The sequence below is a fragment of the Varanus komodoensis genome, unplaced genomic scaffold (genome assembly GCF_004798865.1).
Source record: "Varanus komodoensis strain SLA01 unplaced genomic scaffold, ASM479886v1 scaffold18_1, whole genome shotgun sequence".
Classification (NCBI taxonomy): Eukaryota; Metazoa; Chordata; class Lepidosauria; order Squamata; family Varanidae; genus Varanus; species Varanus komodoensis.
In genome coordinates, this window is record NW_025335548.1 from 6,232,684 (window position 1) to 6,247,627 (window position 14,944).

General features: G+C 42.9%; 1 protein-coding gene across 2 annotated transcripts in view; it reads right to left on the bottom strand.

Moving 5' to 3' along the window:
- The window catches only part of GULP1 (GULP PTB domain containing engulfment adaptor 1), a 201,883-nt gene that overhangs the window by 104,745 nt on the left and 82,194 nt on the right, over positions 1–14,944 (bottom strand). For both annotated transcript variants that reach the window (XM_044427094.1, XM_044427093.1), the window contains exon 2: positions 12,420–12,536. The gene's annotated coding sequence lies outside the window, so the exon portion shown is untranslated. The remainder of the gene's footprint in view (positions 1–12,419; positions 12,537–14,944) is intronic.

The window sequence follows — 14,944 nt, forward strand, 5'->3', positions numbered from 1 at the left end:
TGTCACGAGGTATGTCCCCTACTGCTGAACTCTGGCATTCAGGTGTGCCTCTTACTGTTACAGGTGTCTCAGTCCTGCCTACCCCCAGACCCTCCAAGATGGACAGAGCCCTTCTGGGTCTTCATTCAGGTTTCCACATTTAGAGAAATGCCGCTTCTCTTCTGATGAGACAGATCAGAATTGCGACGCTCCTGCTTTGTAGCTTTCTTGTTCCCATCCTTACACTGGCACCGCTCCTGTGGCCCCTCTCCTCCCGAGCTGTCTGGAGCAGCACTTTGGCTCATGGCTGTACTAAGCTGGTCTCTGTGTTCTTGTTGCTATAGAGTCTGGCAAACCAAGCACTAGCAATTAAATATCTGAGCTCTCTCCCCTAGACATACGAATTGACTGCTGACTCAGGCCCCCTCATTCCATTGCCAGGAAATTGAGTTACGCCATTGTAATGTTTTCAGTACCAGTATCACCAGTCTCACTTAACTGCAAATTGTCGACCACAGTTTGGCACTGAACTGCGGAAACCACTGTAAACCGCTGCTCACGCACAAGCAACTATCTAAGGAAATAAGTTCTTGAGGAATCACAACACAAAATGGAAACATTGATTTAAAAAAAAAACTACATCAAGAAAAAGCAAGCAAGAGAATTGGATGAGCTCTTCATGCATTTTGGAAACTGGCTTCATTTGTGTTTTTCAGCGCTCAGCAGATGAACAATGTGCTACGTATGCTCACTAAAACCTAAAGCAGGGGTGGCCAGACTGAGGCTTGCGAACCACAGGTGACTCCTTGAGTTTACTCTGCGGCTCCCTGCTCACTGCTGGAGACACACTTGCCGCTCACCACCTGCGGGTGCCCACTTGCCGCGCATTATCCACCGCCTGCAGGTGCTGACTTGTGACTCTCAAGATCCTGACATTTATTGTATATGTGCCTCATCTGTCTTGTCTGTAGAACAAGTCTGGCCACCCCTGACCTATAAACACACCAGAAACTAATGTGCTGCACTTCCGCTATCTTTATTAGTATTGGTCCTGGCTAAATATGCTAACTTTCCAGCTTGGAATGGGCTACGTTTTCAAAGCCTACACACAAGTCCCTTCCTCCATGCATATACTGAACACAACAGAGCTAGCAAAACTATGCCAAAATGGTATTTGTGGTGGAGTAGAACCACACAGAAATTCACAAAACAAAACATTAAGCTTCTGAATTTTTTCCCTCTTTTTCTCTTCATTTTACAGTTGGTTTAGGGTTTGTTTGTAACACACAATAAAAATAATGAATAAAGAAATGTCTTCCAGGTACATAACATCCTGGCTTGGATCCACTGTTTCCTTCTGCAAACAAATGCACTTCTTCTGTGGCAATTGTTCTCCCTACTGCTTTCTGTGCAACCCCACACACTGTGCTGGAGGGTCCCTGTAATGATTTGGTGTGTTGTATTGTGTTCCTTTAATTGTTGGTAAGGTTCAGAAGGATGGGGGGGGAGGAGTAGGATGAGCAAGGGAGGTGATTGGTTGGTGACTGAAGTGTGTGGGCAGAGCCTGGAAGGGTGGGAGGAGAGGGAAATGGATCTGGTCAGTCTGCCAGCAGTCCAAGCCAGTGGGCTCAGTCAGAGGCCTGAAGAGGCAGCCTCCCCTTGTGAATGGCGCCCAGATGGTGCTGCGGGAGGCATTCTGGATCCCCAAGGACAAAGGGAAAGAAGCAGGACGTACGCGGAGGGCATAGGAGTGGCCAGGGAGAGTCAGATCCTGATATTGTCAGGTATTAGAAGGGTGTGCGAGAGAGGCTGACAGAAACCTGCGTGCAGAAGGGAAAGACTTAAACTGAGACATATAGAATAAAGACTGGTCGAAGTTCATTCAGGAGGGAAAGGTGGATCTGCATGTGAGGGCTGTTTGTGAAGGAAAAGAGTGCGATACCTCAGTCAGAAGTTATTATACTTCCTTTTATTCATTAAGGAAATAAGTTACTGAACATCTTGAAACATTGAAATATAGCAAGTCAGAAGGGGTCTCCCAGGCCATCTAGTCTGACCCCCAGTTCCAGTCGGTTCCACTCATGTAATCCTCAACATGTGGTTGTCCAATCTTTCCTTGAACACCCTTACTGATGGGGCCTCAGCCACCTCCTTTGGAAGCCTGTTCCATATCCTAGGGGCCCTAATCATCAGGAAGTATGTATGACATCCAACCTGAAGTCTGGTTCCTTGAGCTTTGCCCCACTGGAATGTGTCCTGCCCTCCACTGCAGGGAAGAACAGGTCATGGCCCTCCTCCACATGGCATCCGCTCACATACGTGTAAGTTGCTAAAAGATCCCCTCACAGTCTCCTCTTTTCCAGGCTGAAAAGACCCATCTCCCTCAGTTTCATCACATATGCCCTTCCCCGAATCTGGCTACCATCCTTGTGACCCTGCGCTGAACTGATTCTAGCCTAGCAATGTCTCACTTACCATGTGAAGTCCAGAACTGGACAAAGTATTCCAGTCACGGGCACACCAAAGTCCGATAGAGTGGTACTAACTCCTCTCTCAGTCTGGAAGCCATGCTTCTGGCTATACATCCAAGGGTGGCGCTTGCCTTTTTAACTGCTGCATCACACTGCTGGCTCATATTTGGCCTGCTGTTGATAAGTACCTCAAGATCCCTTTCACAAGTGCTGCTCCCCAGCCACTTGCCCCCATTCTGTGCCTGTGGCACCTACTCCTGTGTCCCAAGTGCACCTTCCACTTTTCTACATCGAACGCCATCCTGTTGACCCCTGCCCACTTTCACAGTCTCTCCAGATCCTTTTGGATCTGGAGTATCTGCTCCTCAGTTGTGACTACCGCTCCCACTTTGGTATCATCTACAAATCTGGTCAGCAGACTGGTTACCCCCTATGTTAGGTCACTGCTAAAAAGGTTGAACAGAATCAGTCCCAGAACTGAGCCCTGGGGAACTCCACTCATCACTGCCATCCTTGCTGACTGCCATTTCCCACTGATAGTCACCCTCAGCAACGCCCTAATCCATCAGGCAGTGCACCAATCTATCCCGAAGCGTATCGATTTCTCTACCACAGTATCATGCAGCACCTTGTCAAAAGCCCTGCCAAAATCCAGGTAAACCACACTGACCGTGTTCTCCTCCATCTAGCCATGAAACCTTGTCATAGAATTCCACAAGGTTTGTTTGGCAGGACATATTTTGAGGGAAGTCATGTTGTGTGGTTGCCACCCCCACCCCATTTGGGGTTTGTAGAGCTGTCCTTATAAACCAATATGCTTGTCGTACAAATAAAGTTTTCTTTTGTTTACTGTTAACTCTGAGTCATAGGCTGTTTGGACATCAGTGCCTCATTCTTAGGCCCACAGTCCACCAAAGGAGCTTTACAGCTTGGGCACAATACTGAGGGAGAAGTTAATTAATGAGACTGGAATTAAATTCCTGGTGACAGCATTACATACTGACGTTTGCGGGGGGCGGGGGAGATTGAAGAAAGTTTAAGACACTCCATATCCAAACATTACAGGAGCGTATTTGTGACAGTCCCCTAGTGCTCTAGAATAGATTTTGGAAAGGGCACAGGGAGACTGAAGGATTACAAAATAACTGAACTTGCCATATAATTGCAGGCTAAGAGTTTAGATTTAGTTCAGTGCAGACCTATTTTTGTTACATTGATGTTGCCTTAAAGTGAAACTACAGTCAAATCTTGATTTTCACAGGTTTAACTTAAATGGATTTGATTATTCACAAGCTTACTATCACTAATTAAATGGAATAAATTTTTGGAAGTTTTGAGACCTACTGTGGAAAATCACAGATGGCACATGTAGACTAGAAATTGTAAAGAAAATTATGGCACTCTGGGGATGCCATGCTTGTTGTCTTGGTACTAGCCAACCACACTCGCCTGTTTTGTCACTCAGTTTGCAGTGTTCTCGCATTTCTTGTAAGTGGAAGTGGACATTAGCCTATCTTCGCTTAGGCCTAAAATGAGTGGTATTTTTAGAATTAGATATGTTTTTCAATTAACTGGTAGGTGTATACATCAACAATGTAGGCGAACACAGAGAAAGAGAGAGAGGAAGGGAGAAGCAATCCAGTTCAGGTATGGTCGACAGGATTAAGAGTTAAGGTGGTGGGGGGCACTAGAGTTATTTGTAGTTTTTCCACATTTGTGAAGGTCCTGCATCCCAACCCCAACAAATATTTGATTGTACATAATCTGAACTAATGTACCATTTTAGGAAGCTTCAAGTATTAGCAAAACCACAATATAACAAGCTTCATGCTATATTGTATGTATGTATCTCCCTTTATTTGTGTATGGAAGCAAGGTGCAGCACTTCTGGGGCTGAGACCCACTTTTGCACATGGATGAAATAAAATAAGTATGCATATATAAGGGCCAAAATGAATCTAAGAGATCTGTATTTAGGATCAGACACAGTTTTCTGGTTTTGTTGTTATGTCAATTAGTAGCAGCCTGGCCCAAGAGATTTTGCTGCCTGAAACAAAGGACTAGATGGCTCTCCTTTTCCAGAAGCCATCCAGAAGGCTCTCCTTTTTCCAGAAGCCACTCCATCCAGAAGCTGGACTGGCTATGGAACAGCTTCCTCCATGACAACCGAGGCAGAATCCTACTCGCAGGTAAGAAGGTAGCTCAGGTGGTGTGTCGTACTGCCGAGGAGGTGAGTTCAGAATAATCTGGCCTTCTCTAATGAGAAGATCCCCATGGCTGCGTCTGATGATTGAGGTGGGATGGGGAGAAGTGAATATTTTCCTCTTGTGCCCAGTGATGTAAATTCCACCCAGCACTAAAGTTGTGGGGGAAAGAAGGCAGGTTCCTCTTAGTGTATCTTTTATCCACCTTTCCCCATAGCTCTGGAGTTCGATGAGCATACTGAAGGACTGCTGTCCCCATGTAAGCCACTTCCCCAGCTTTCAAGGTATTTATATGAGAATGACAGTGGATACAGGAAACCCCACCAAAACAACTAGGGGATTCTTAGTGTGGGAGTCCTGCATCGTATCTGATCTGACTGGCAATGGTCACTATTCCGTTTGTTCAGGTTTAATAAATAACAAACTAATAGTAAAATCCAGTTTGTTTCACTGATTCTAATTACCGTTTTTTAACCCAGTCGCTTTTAACTGATACTCCATTGCTTGAGTTATTTTTGTTGGTTGCTTGCTGGCATATGCACCGTATGCAAAACAATGAAGCATGTATTTAATAAATCACACAATCATCATAGCAAAATGGGTTCACTTCCATCATTCAGTTATGCAGAGTTCTATTACAGATCGGCCTCCTATTTTCCATGGCGTGCGCCCCATTCCAAGGCTCAATAGAACCATCACCAGAGATAGCAGGGTGACTGTGGAGGCCGAACGTCCTGGCCTACTTGTGTTTCCCCACATCTTTGATTATCCCATGAAACAAGCTTGAAATCAAAGACTATTTTAAGGGTTAAACATGTTACTTCCTTTTGTGAATTAAACAACTTCACAACTATGAAATAAACATAGTTTGGAACTATGATTTATTGCTGTAATATTGATTGAGCCTTTGCTCCTGCTGGCTAGACTGATACTAATAAATCAGATGAGCACAAACAGAGCAGGAGACAATCTCTCAATTAAGGAATGTGCTCATACCCATTGCTTTTCTGTAATGCTAGAAAAAGGACTAGATTATCTACAAAATCTGCAACATAATAATCTACAAAGCCTGATTAAAACTTCAGTGAATAAGATACTTAAATACAAGTGAAAATAAATGAATAAAACTCAGGAAGGCATGTTACATTTCAGGGATTTCTCAACAAGTGAGTGGCAATGCCAAGGGGTATAAATTCAGAGTTCTCATCCTAATTTTTGCTTACAAAAACAATAAATCTTGGTAAAGTCTGCCTCATGCACAGTTAACCCTGGATTTGAATTGTGTGTTTGAGCACTGCTTCTTGTGTCTTTGAAATGTTTTCCTGTTTACAAGACAAACATGAAATACAGCAGCCACCTTGTTGTGAATGGGCTGCTAAAACGCCAAGATTACGTTTTGATCATTGGCATCAAAATCAGGTTTTCTTGGACCAAGAGAAAAACCTAAGCAGAGTTTACTTAATGCCTATGTCTTCAGTCCCCTTCCTCTAGATGCAGAAGGGAATGTTATAACTGGAGATGTTAATGCAATTTTTACCTGCCATAGGCAAAAAGTGCCATTTCACCTGCCATTTACACCAAGACAGTTCTTGTGTAAAATAGCAAATATTATAATTCACCCCCTTCATCCTTGCTCCTCCAAAAAAAAAAAAAAAAAAAAAAATCCCACCTTTACTTTCCAGCAACTGGAGAAACTGCCTCTGTGTATGCAGTTACATTACACTGTTGGGGTAGTTTGCTAGTTACAATAAATGCTACCTTAAAATAAGAAAGAGAATTCTTGTCCCTATATTGTGGAATATATTTGATGGCTCTATAAGCTCTTTAACTTTTATCAATGCTAGCACAACTCTGATATGTACTTACATTGCAATTTATTTAAAGATTATACACTTTATAATTGCACTTACAAATCAGATTTGTTGCACTTTGAGTTTATGAGCAAGCTTTACAATATGCTATGATTCAAGCTCATCTTAAACATCAGACAAAATAGTTTTTCTGTATTAACATAAAAGTTAGGATAAAAGCAATTACAGCTAGCAAATATTTTCAGTCTTAAAAATATGAATTTGCTAATCCCATTACCAAATCAGTAAAATCTATAGAAGCATTTGTGCCTATTATCTTACATAAATCTATTTCACAGCATTAACTAATTCCCCCTCCAAAAGGCTCCATCAAAGCATTTTCTGCAGGAATTCAATACTGATTTACCTCTACCTCCTTTTCTTCCTCCAGTTCTGATATACAGCTGAAAACCCTTGTGGAAGATTTTCTTTCAGTGTAGACCTATGCATATTTACTCAGACATAAGTCTCATTGTATTAAATTGGGCTTACACCCTTGGGCTTACAGCCCATTTAGGATCTCAGACTTACAAGTGTAAGATCCATTTGGGTGACAGCCCTCTGCAAATAAGTATACGATAAGGCTACTCACAGACCTGATGGACTTAGATAAACATATTTCTACTCCTTGGTGCAGGTAAAGGTAGCACAAGCCAGAGATGACTGACAGAAGTTTCATTTGTGCCTGGCCTTAGAGAATTCCCAGCACAGATGTATATTGTTTGCGTCAGTCTTATCTTCCAGGGGAAAAAACCCTCTCATTTCACATATTTCTTGATTAATTGCTTTCCTTTAGAACAACCACGTCTGTTTAAACACCTTTACTCAGCTCACAATAACAGCCAAAATATCTCTGGCTTTCACTCTACAGGGAATGTCAGAACCCAAATCTCCTAAACCTAAGAACAGCCCTGCTGGATCAAACCAGAAGTCCCTCTGATCCCAGCACTCCATACACACAGTGGGAAACCAACTGCCCATAGGATCCCTCAAGCAGGATGGGTGCAACGCCTCCACATGCCCAAGTTCATCAGCAGCTGGCACATGCAGGCATGTCACCTCTGGTAAAGGAGGTGGCCAGTAGACAGCAAAGCTAGTAGTTACTGGTAGCCTCCTCCTCCAATCCCTTTTTAAAATCATCCAGATTGGAAGCCATCACCACTTCCCATGGCAGCAAATTCCGTAGTGTACACTGTGTGAAGTACTTCTTTTATCTGTCCTAAACCTCCCACCAAACAACTTCATTAGAAAAATGTCACCTTCTCTGCTTTCTCCACACCCTCACCCTAACCATTTTAAACACCTCTATTAAGTCTCCCCTTAGCTGGCTTTCTTCCCAAGCTGAACAGTCCCAGCTGCTTTAGCTGCTCCTCACAGGGGAGGTGCTCCAGCCCCCTGATCATTTATGTAGCCCTTCTCTGTGCTTTTTCCAACCTAATAATGTCCTTTCTCAGGAAAGGTGACCAGAAGTGAACACAATATTCCAAGTGCAGTCATGCCAAAGATTTGTATAAGGGGAGTAAGATTTTGGTGGTTCTGTTTTCTATTTTGTTGCTAATTAGGCCTAGCATGGAGTTTGCCTTCTTCACAGCAGGTGAACATGGGGCTGACATTTCCATCAAGCTGTCCACCACGGCCGCAAGATCCCTTTCTTGCTCAGTCACTCAATATGGAAGGAGAAGAACAAAGAAGGATTCTAAGGCCACTTCCATGCAAAGACTCCTCAGCTGTTGCTGACACATCACTTCTCTGCTCTCAGCTGTAAGGGGAATTAACATGGTGGTTCCACAATGGACTTAATATAGTGCTTTAACTCCATTCATGCCCAGCAAAATCCATCCACATAGTCAAGGGAAAGAAACGGAGAAGGTGGTGTTATTTGAGTGTCTTCAAGGAGGAGGAGAGGGGCTGTGTGGAGGAAAGGTCTCTTCCCAGCGCTGCACTTCCATGTTGTGCTGAAATATATTTTCTTCTTCACATTGTTCATGTTTCAAATGAAACTTAGAAGGAGGAATCTTCATGTTGCACTCAGCAAAAGCAACTTGCAGAAGAGTTCACTGTGTTTCGCAAGCCACTGGGAAGCTCAGTAAAAGTGAGACACATTCCCTGTTTCCTTCTCCCAAGCCTTTCCTTGCTTCGGTTGAATTCTGAAGCCATAAGGTGACATTCTGGTTGCTAGACTGGGAAGGGTAAATTCGTCACCCAGCCTTTCACTGCTTGTGAATGGCCAATAATTGCCCTGAGTCTCCCAGACCTATGGAAAACACAGTATTAAGGAGCAGGGGTTTGGGGTGGGCTGGGAGTGCCTAGGTTGCCCATCCTTTAGCATTTGCATTTCAGCAATGGCAAGAAGTGTGGGGGGGCATCAAGGAGACCCACAGCTGTCCGAGTTGCACTCTTCTTCTGTAAGTACATTTTTTAAGGCAGAATACATGAGATCCTGAACGGGAACAGATAGTGGTGGCAAAAGCATCTCTTTCTACATCTTTGTAATTTTAAAGTGCCTAACTTTCACACTACTTTCCAAGATGGCACTCAAAACTGCAATTACAGCTGATCCATATTGCCAACTAACTTCATGACACAACCCTGACTCTCAAACTTGATGCAGAAAGCCTGGAGATGCTGTTAGGTTATGAAGCAACCTTTGCATAGCTTCATGCATTACAAGATGAATTTGGTTTTTAAAACACAACTCATTGGCAATTCCTCCAAGTTAAATATTTTCCCACATCCGGTCTGGATCAGCCACCTATTCATGTAGACCAACCACTTACAACATTTATATATTGCTCCACAACTAAAGGATTTCAGAATGGTGAGCAGTAAAAAGAAAAATGAAGAAAGAACTATCTTAAAGCAAAATGTCAACAAAACCATGGCTGGCCAGTCAAAGATTTCTTGAAATAATTGTATTTCCAGGAGGTGCCACGGTGCCTGATCTCCAGAGCAGGGAATTCCACAGAAACTGAGCCACCACACTGCAGTGTCTTCTTCGGACAGCCTCCAATTGAGCCACAGGGCCACATGGAACCTCCAGGCATGTGCCACCCATGCCACTCTTCCAGGTACCCTGCTTCGAAGTTGTGTAAGACTTTTGCACAGCAAGATCAAACCTTAAGCTTGTTCTAACCCTGGCCTGATAGCAAATAGGCAGCCAGAGCATTTCCCTCTGCAAAGCTGTCACGTGTGAAAAGGGGCAGCTCCTGACAACAGCTGAGCTGCTGATTCTGCACTAGCATAAGACCACCCATACAGACAGCTCCACACAGAATATATTGGAGCAATCCAGCACCCGTACCTAAGTAGCATCTGTGACCCCAAACTCATACTCCTCCACAGCTTCCATAATTTCAGGATTCTACCAATAAATTAAGCTGGCGTTTTCATTTAAGACTTTTTTTTTCTAGTTACAGAACAGAAGACAGGAAAACATTCAGCTTTATAATTCAGATAAAGGAATTATGCCTCCCTCCCTAATGACCCTAAACCTTAAGCTCAGCAATCTTTTCCTTTCAGGTGACCTGGCCTTTTGGGTGCTTCTATTTCGTGGCTCTCTTTGAGGAAGTCCAAGATCTAGTTCATGCTGCTGAGGACCTCCTCTTCCGACACTCATTAGTGATGACAAGTTCCCAAACCAGATGCTGTGCAGATCTGGAGAAGTAGCTCTCAGGCCAAGTTCACTAATGAGTCTCCCCACAGTCCTCAGAGAGACAGGATGCCGTGCATGTGCGCTCGGCTGAGATTCCCAGGCATGCATGAGAGATGGAGGGCTCTGGTGGGAATGGCAGCTCAGACTCGGAGGAGGGGGAGCGGAGAGCTGAACCAGCCGTGGCTCAGAGTTCTCACTCTGATGTTGGAGTTGTTGAGACTAGCCAGGCCCCGGCTGCCCAAACTCTCCTGGTGAGCCCACCTGAGCCAGCGCTGGATCAAAGTACTACAAGGCCAACCACTGAGTCCCCTCCCACTCCTGATTGTGGAAAAGAAGCTGGTGGAGAACAGGCTGGGGAGGGGTGACACCCCTGGAAACAGGGACGCAAGGGCCCGTCGACACACCCGCCAGCAAGACCCATTAGGGGCTCAATGGGAAAAGCATCAGCGTGCCCACTTCCACAGTGTGCCCCCCTCCAGAACTCAGCTCCAAAGGGTTCATAAGCAAGGCTTTGGGTGAAGGGGGCAGAGCGAGGGGTCCACTTTCCACCGGGAGTGCCTGTTTCGAGGCTTGTGAATATGTTGTTTCTGTATGGAATAAAGACTCTTCCAATAATTACTGAAGTGCCTCTCTCGTTTAGGAGGGGACACCTAGCTCATAACACAGTCTAAGCTCCCAGGTTTCAGTGCAGGCGATGCTCTCCAAAGGCTGCCAAGGGAGGACTTCCTAGCCTTCAAAACAAATGATGGTCTAGGCAGGGTTTGCAGGCAAAGCCTCTGTCCTGCAACTTCCTGGGCAGTGACTGAAGAAATTTCCTCTGCCCACCTGCCTGCCCCCACTCTCTCTCTCTCTCTCACCCTCACCTTCTGCTGTCTGTGTTCCCAAACCTTTATCAATTCAGCTCAATAAGTCTCAGCTACTGCTTCACCTCCCTGCTACAGCTGTTGTGGACTTCCCTTATTGCATAAAGCCAGAAGGAGGCAGTGTTCTTTCTCTGTTTTGCAATTGGATGCCGCTTCTTGCTGCCCCTGCCTTGGTGTTTTCAGCACCAGAATGAGGATGACTGACTCTAGCAACGTCTTACACAGAATGACTGATCAGCCAGCACCAGCATCCTATTTTTACCTGGGCTCCTGGATGCATTTATGAAGGATGGCATAAATCTATTGAATCTAAGGAGCAGCCGATAGTTCCCTAACACTGTTGGAAGGCATGCACTTGCCCCAAGGATTGGTCCCATCCAACAAAAACTAATGTTTTTGACCACAGAGGTTCTCTTGGAAATTGCTAACTCTACCCCATAGTTATTGGTAATGTAGTGCAGGAATCAGTTCCCTTATCCATATGATTTAGATCCCTTTTCCTACATTTGAAACAGTAAGAAATAAATAATGAGCAATAAAACAGCTGTGACCATCAACAGAAACAAAATCTGGCATTTCTTGCTGCCAGGAGTCAGGGAGAAAGACAACTATATATTTCATATTTGTGACTCACTCTACTCCTGATCATTTAGTAACTAGAAAACGGCTCTCACCATCAATTCTTATGTGATGTTGAAATGTTTAAAAGATCTTGTGTATTTAATAGATAGCTTAAAAGCTCTTGCACCTTTTCAAGTGACAGCCTTTTCGAACAAAAATACCGATCAGGAATGGTCATTTGTAAAAAGTTACCATTACTGATTTATAAACTTACGACAACATAAGCAGTCACCCATTAAGCACTGTATCTAATACTTGAACATTCAAAAGCTAGCAAAACCGAAGTGCACCTGAAGTTATACATTTCGCTTTGGCTTAGTTACCTAGTATCTATCTCTAGCATTGCTCTTCAGCTGCTTTCCTGCAGCCAAGATAACAGGTGGGATTTGCACTTCATGGTAGATGGGCTTGTAAATGCTGCCTATCATTTTCACTGCAAATCGAAATGGCTGAGAAAATCCTGTCTCTCCCCAATAAGCCAGAAACCTAACCTATAGTTTATTGTTGGGTATTTTTTTCTGGCTTGATAGAGAAGAAACAATCCAGATGTCCAGGTTCAAACATCTGTTTTTCAAAAAGAGAAAGTACCGCTGCAAATAACAGGTGGATATACATGCATATGTGAATCAGCTCTTAGACACCACACTTTGATTTACAGTTTTGTCCGATACAAGCAATTAACTAAAGCTCCCCCTGATCTATTTACAAGGTCCTTTCATATGATGATTTCTAAGGCAGCAAGGTGCTAATGCAGCATTTAGTTAACACAAAACTCTTACCGTGATCCCAAAAGTTTGTGAAGGTTCAGAATAGCTGCTTGCTTTCATTGGAAATAAATCACTCATTTGTCAACATGTTTGACCTCATGCTGGAGATTTCAATGAATGTTGGATGTGCTGAAAGAACCAAAATGGAAAAGTCAGCCAAAAAGCAAGAGGGACGCTAAAGCAAACTTGCACTCTCTTTATATCTTCTTTGTTTTTGAGACTGAAGATCCCTGGTTTTATTAATTGCCTTCAGAAGGGTTAATTGCCTTTGAAAAATGAAAAGTCAGAAGAGGCAGCTTGTAACCATCACACACCCTTGAGAGGAAAAGGATGTTGTTCCATGAAGCTTCCTCATCTAATATCTCACTGAACATTAACAACACAAAGGAAATTTTTCCTGGACTAACAATCCACTCATTTAAATTTTGTTAGGAGGCAGATATGCAGAAAACAAAGTACTGGATCTTCAAACTCTTTTTCTTTTCAAGTTGGGCAAAGAAAAGGGTGATTAAAGTTGATGGAAATAGAGGCAACGTGCTTCTGGTGGCAAATACATTTCCATCAGCTATGCTGTTTGCCAGAAAAAGGGATTAGTGAAGGTTTACACAATTTATGCTTGAAGTAAAGCTAGCTGGAGCATTTCATGGAAACATTTTTATCCTTGGAAAAAAGAAAAATAGTAAGAGATAAGCACAAATTGGGGAAAAATCCATTAACATTCATAGGTGTTAGTCTCATGACATGAAAAAAATCTCTCTCTCACACACACTCAGAGAGAGAGAGAGAGAGAGAGAGAGAGAGAGAGAGAGAGAGAGAGAGATCTTATGTAAACCATTGATATGAATTACAAAGGTACCCTGGTAGCAATAAGGACAGAGGCACAGAGTAGGACTTGAATACAGATGAATGTTCCCTGATACAGGTCTGCATGCAAACTTAAGGAACTCAAAGCCTGTTTCAAACAAGATAGTAGTTGGTACAGCCCCTGACTTTTCTTCAGCTTGGATTAAAATATGTACCAAAGAATTCCTAGCTTTCCTTTCACCTGCTCTTGTGAGGCCTTGACATCACTGAACCATCCCATCCCTCCAGTACTCCCAAACAAGACTCTGCCCTCCCCAGCTCTGGCAAGGGTTGATGGCAAAAGCAGTAACTTAGCAAGCAGCAACTGGCTTTTTCCCCTTCATCTCTCCTCCTTCACTAGCGATGCCACATCAACAGTATATTGGGGGTCTCAAAGTCCTGGGAAGCTTCAGAGATGTAGCAGATTTGTAGCAACAGCTCCAGGCTTTTCTTTTTCATTCTTTTTCTAAACTTATTTTTATTGTTGAATTTTAAAATCTAAACCAAAAGCCTAAAAAAGGTAAAATAAAATTGCAATTTTCTTACATGAGATTTAAGTAAACCTATTACAATGAATGCATATATACTAGTGTCCTTACAGTATATAGATTATATATAGCAAGATATCCTACTGTTATTGGAGATAGTATAGAATTCAACAAAGGCAGCACAAATATCTATGTATTTGCCAATTTGTAAATTACACCTAGAAACCACTCATTCAAAAACTGAAAGTTTCATCAAGTCCTCCGCCCACTGCAGGTTGCTGTGCTGAAAACAAACAGCCAATGGGCACTGATAAAATGTATGAGTACAAGAATTGTGAGCTGTACTGCACCTCCAACACCTCCAACAGTGGCTGATTTAATGAAGCCCTCATTGAAAAGATGTTGTGGCATCCAAAATAACCGAAACATCCGTGTTTGCTGAATGAAGTGCAAGCTAAGATCAGTCACAAATTCTGAAATAGATGCCAATGAAGCACACTGTTGATTATGCTCCAATTCATTATTCCATTCTTGCTTAAGACCCTATATACTGCTTTTGTTCACTGATAATAGAACAAACATGCATGGTTGCCTGGCGTAGCTGTTCAGTGCCGATTGCTACTTCCAGAAACAAAGGGGGCTCTGAAGCAGCAAAGGTGGTGAGGCCAAACCTGGATCCTAACAGACGCTTCGGTTGCCTGCATGGCCACGAAAACTGAGAATGACAGGAAGGTATGACTGGGACTTACAACACAAACTGATCAAGAGGAAAAATCAGCTTGAAACCATTAAAAGATTCCAGAAGTTGATACATGCATAAATACAAAAACAAAACAAACCCTTTAAAACTAAGTTTCCAATGAGTCCTAAGAATATGCTTTTGAAAATAATGCCCTAAACATTTTCAAAGAACATGTCAGTTATTTAAATACATGACAACTCCAGCAAGAATTAAAATTGCTTCTAAATGGGAAACCCCAAAATGCCCAACAATTGAAGGCTGAAAAAATAAGCTGGCAGAGTATGCAGTGATAGAAAAATTAACTATTTATGTAAACAGAAGACCAACTGAAGAATTTAATGACAAATGGAAATTCTATTATACTCGGTATAATTAATATGATGTAAAAGGAAGCTCTTTAAAAATTGTTGATGATTTGAAGTGATTGGAAAATGTGTTGGTTTGCAGAACAGTAATTCTGATGG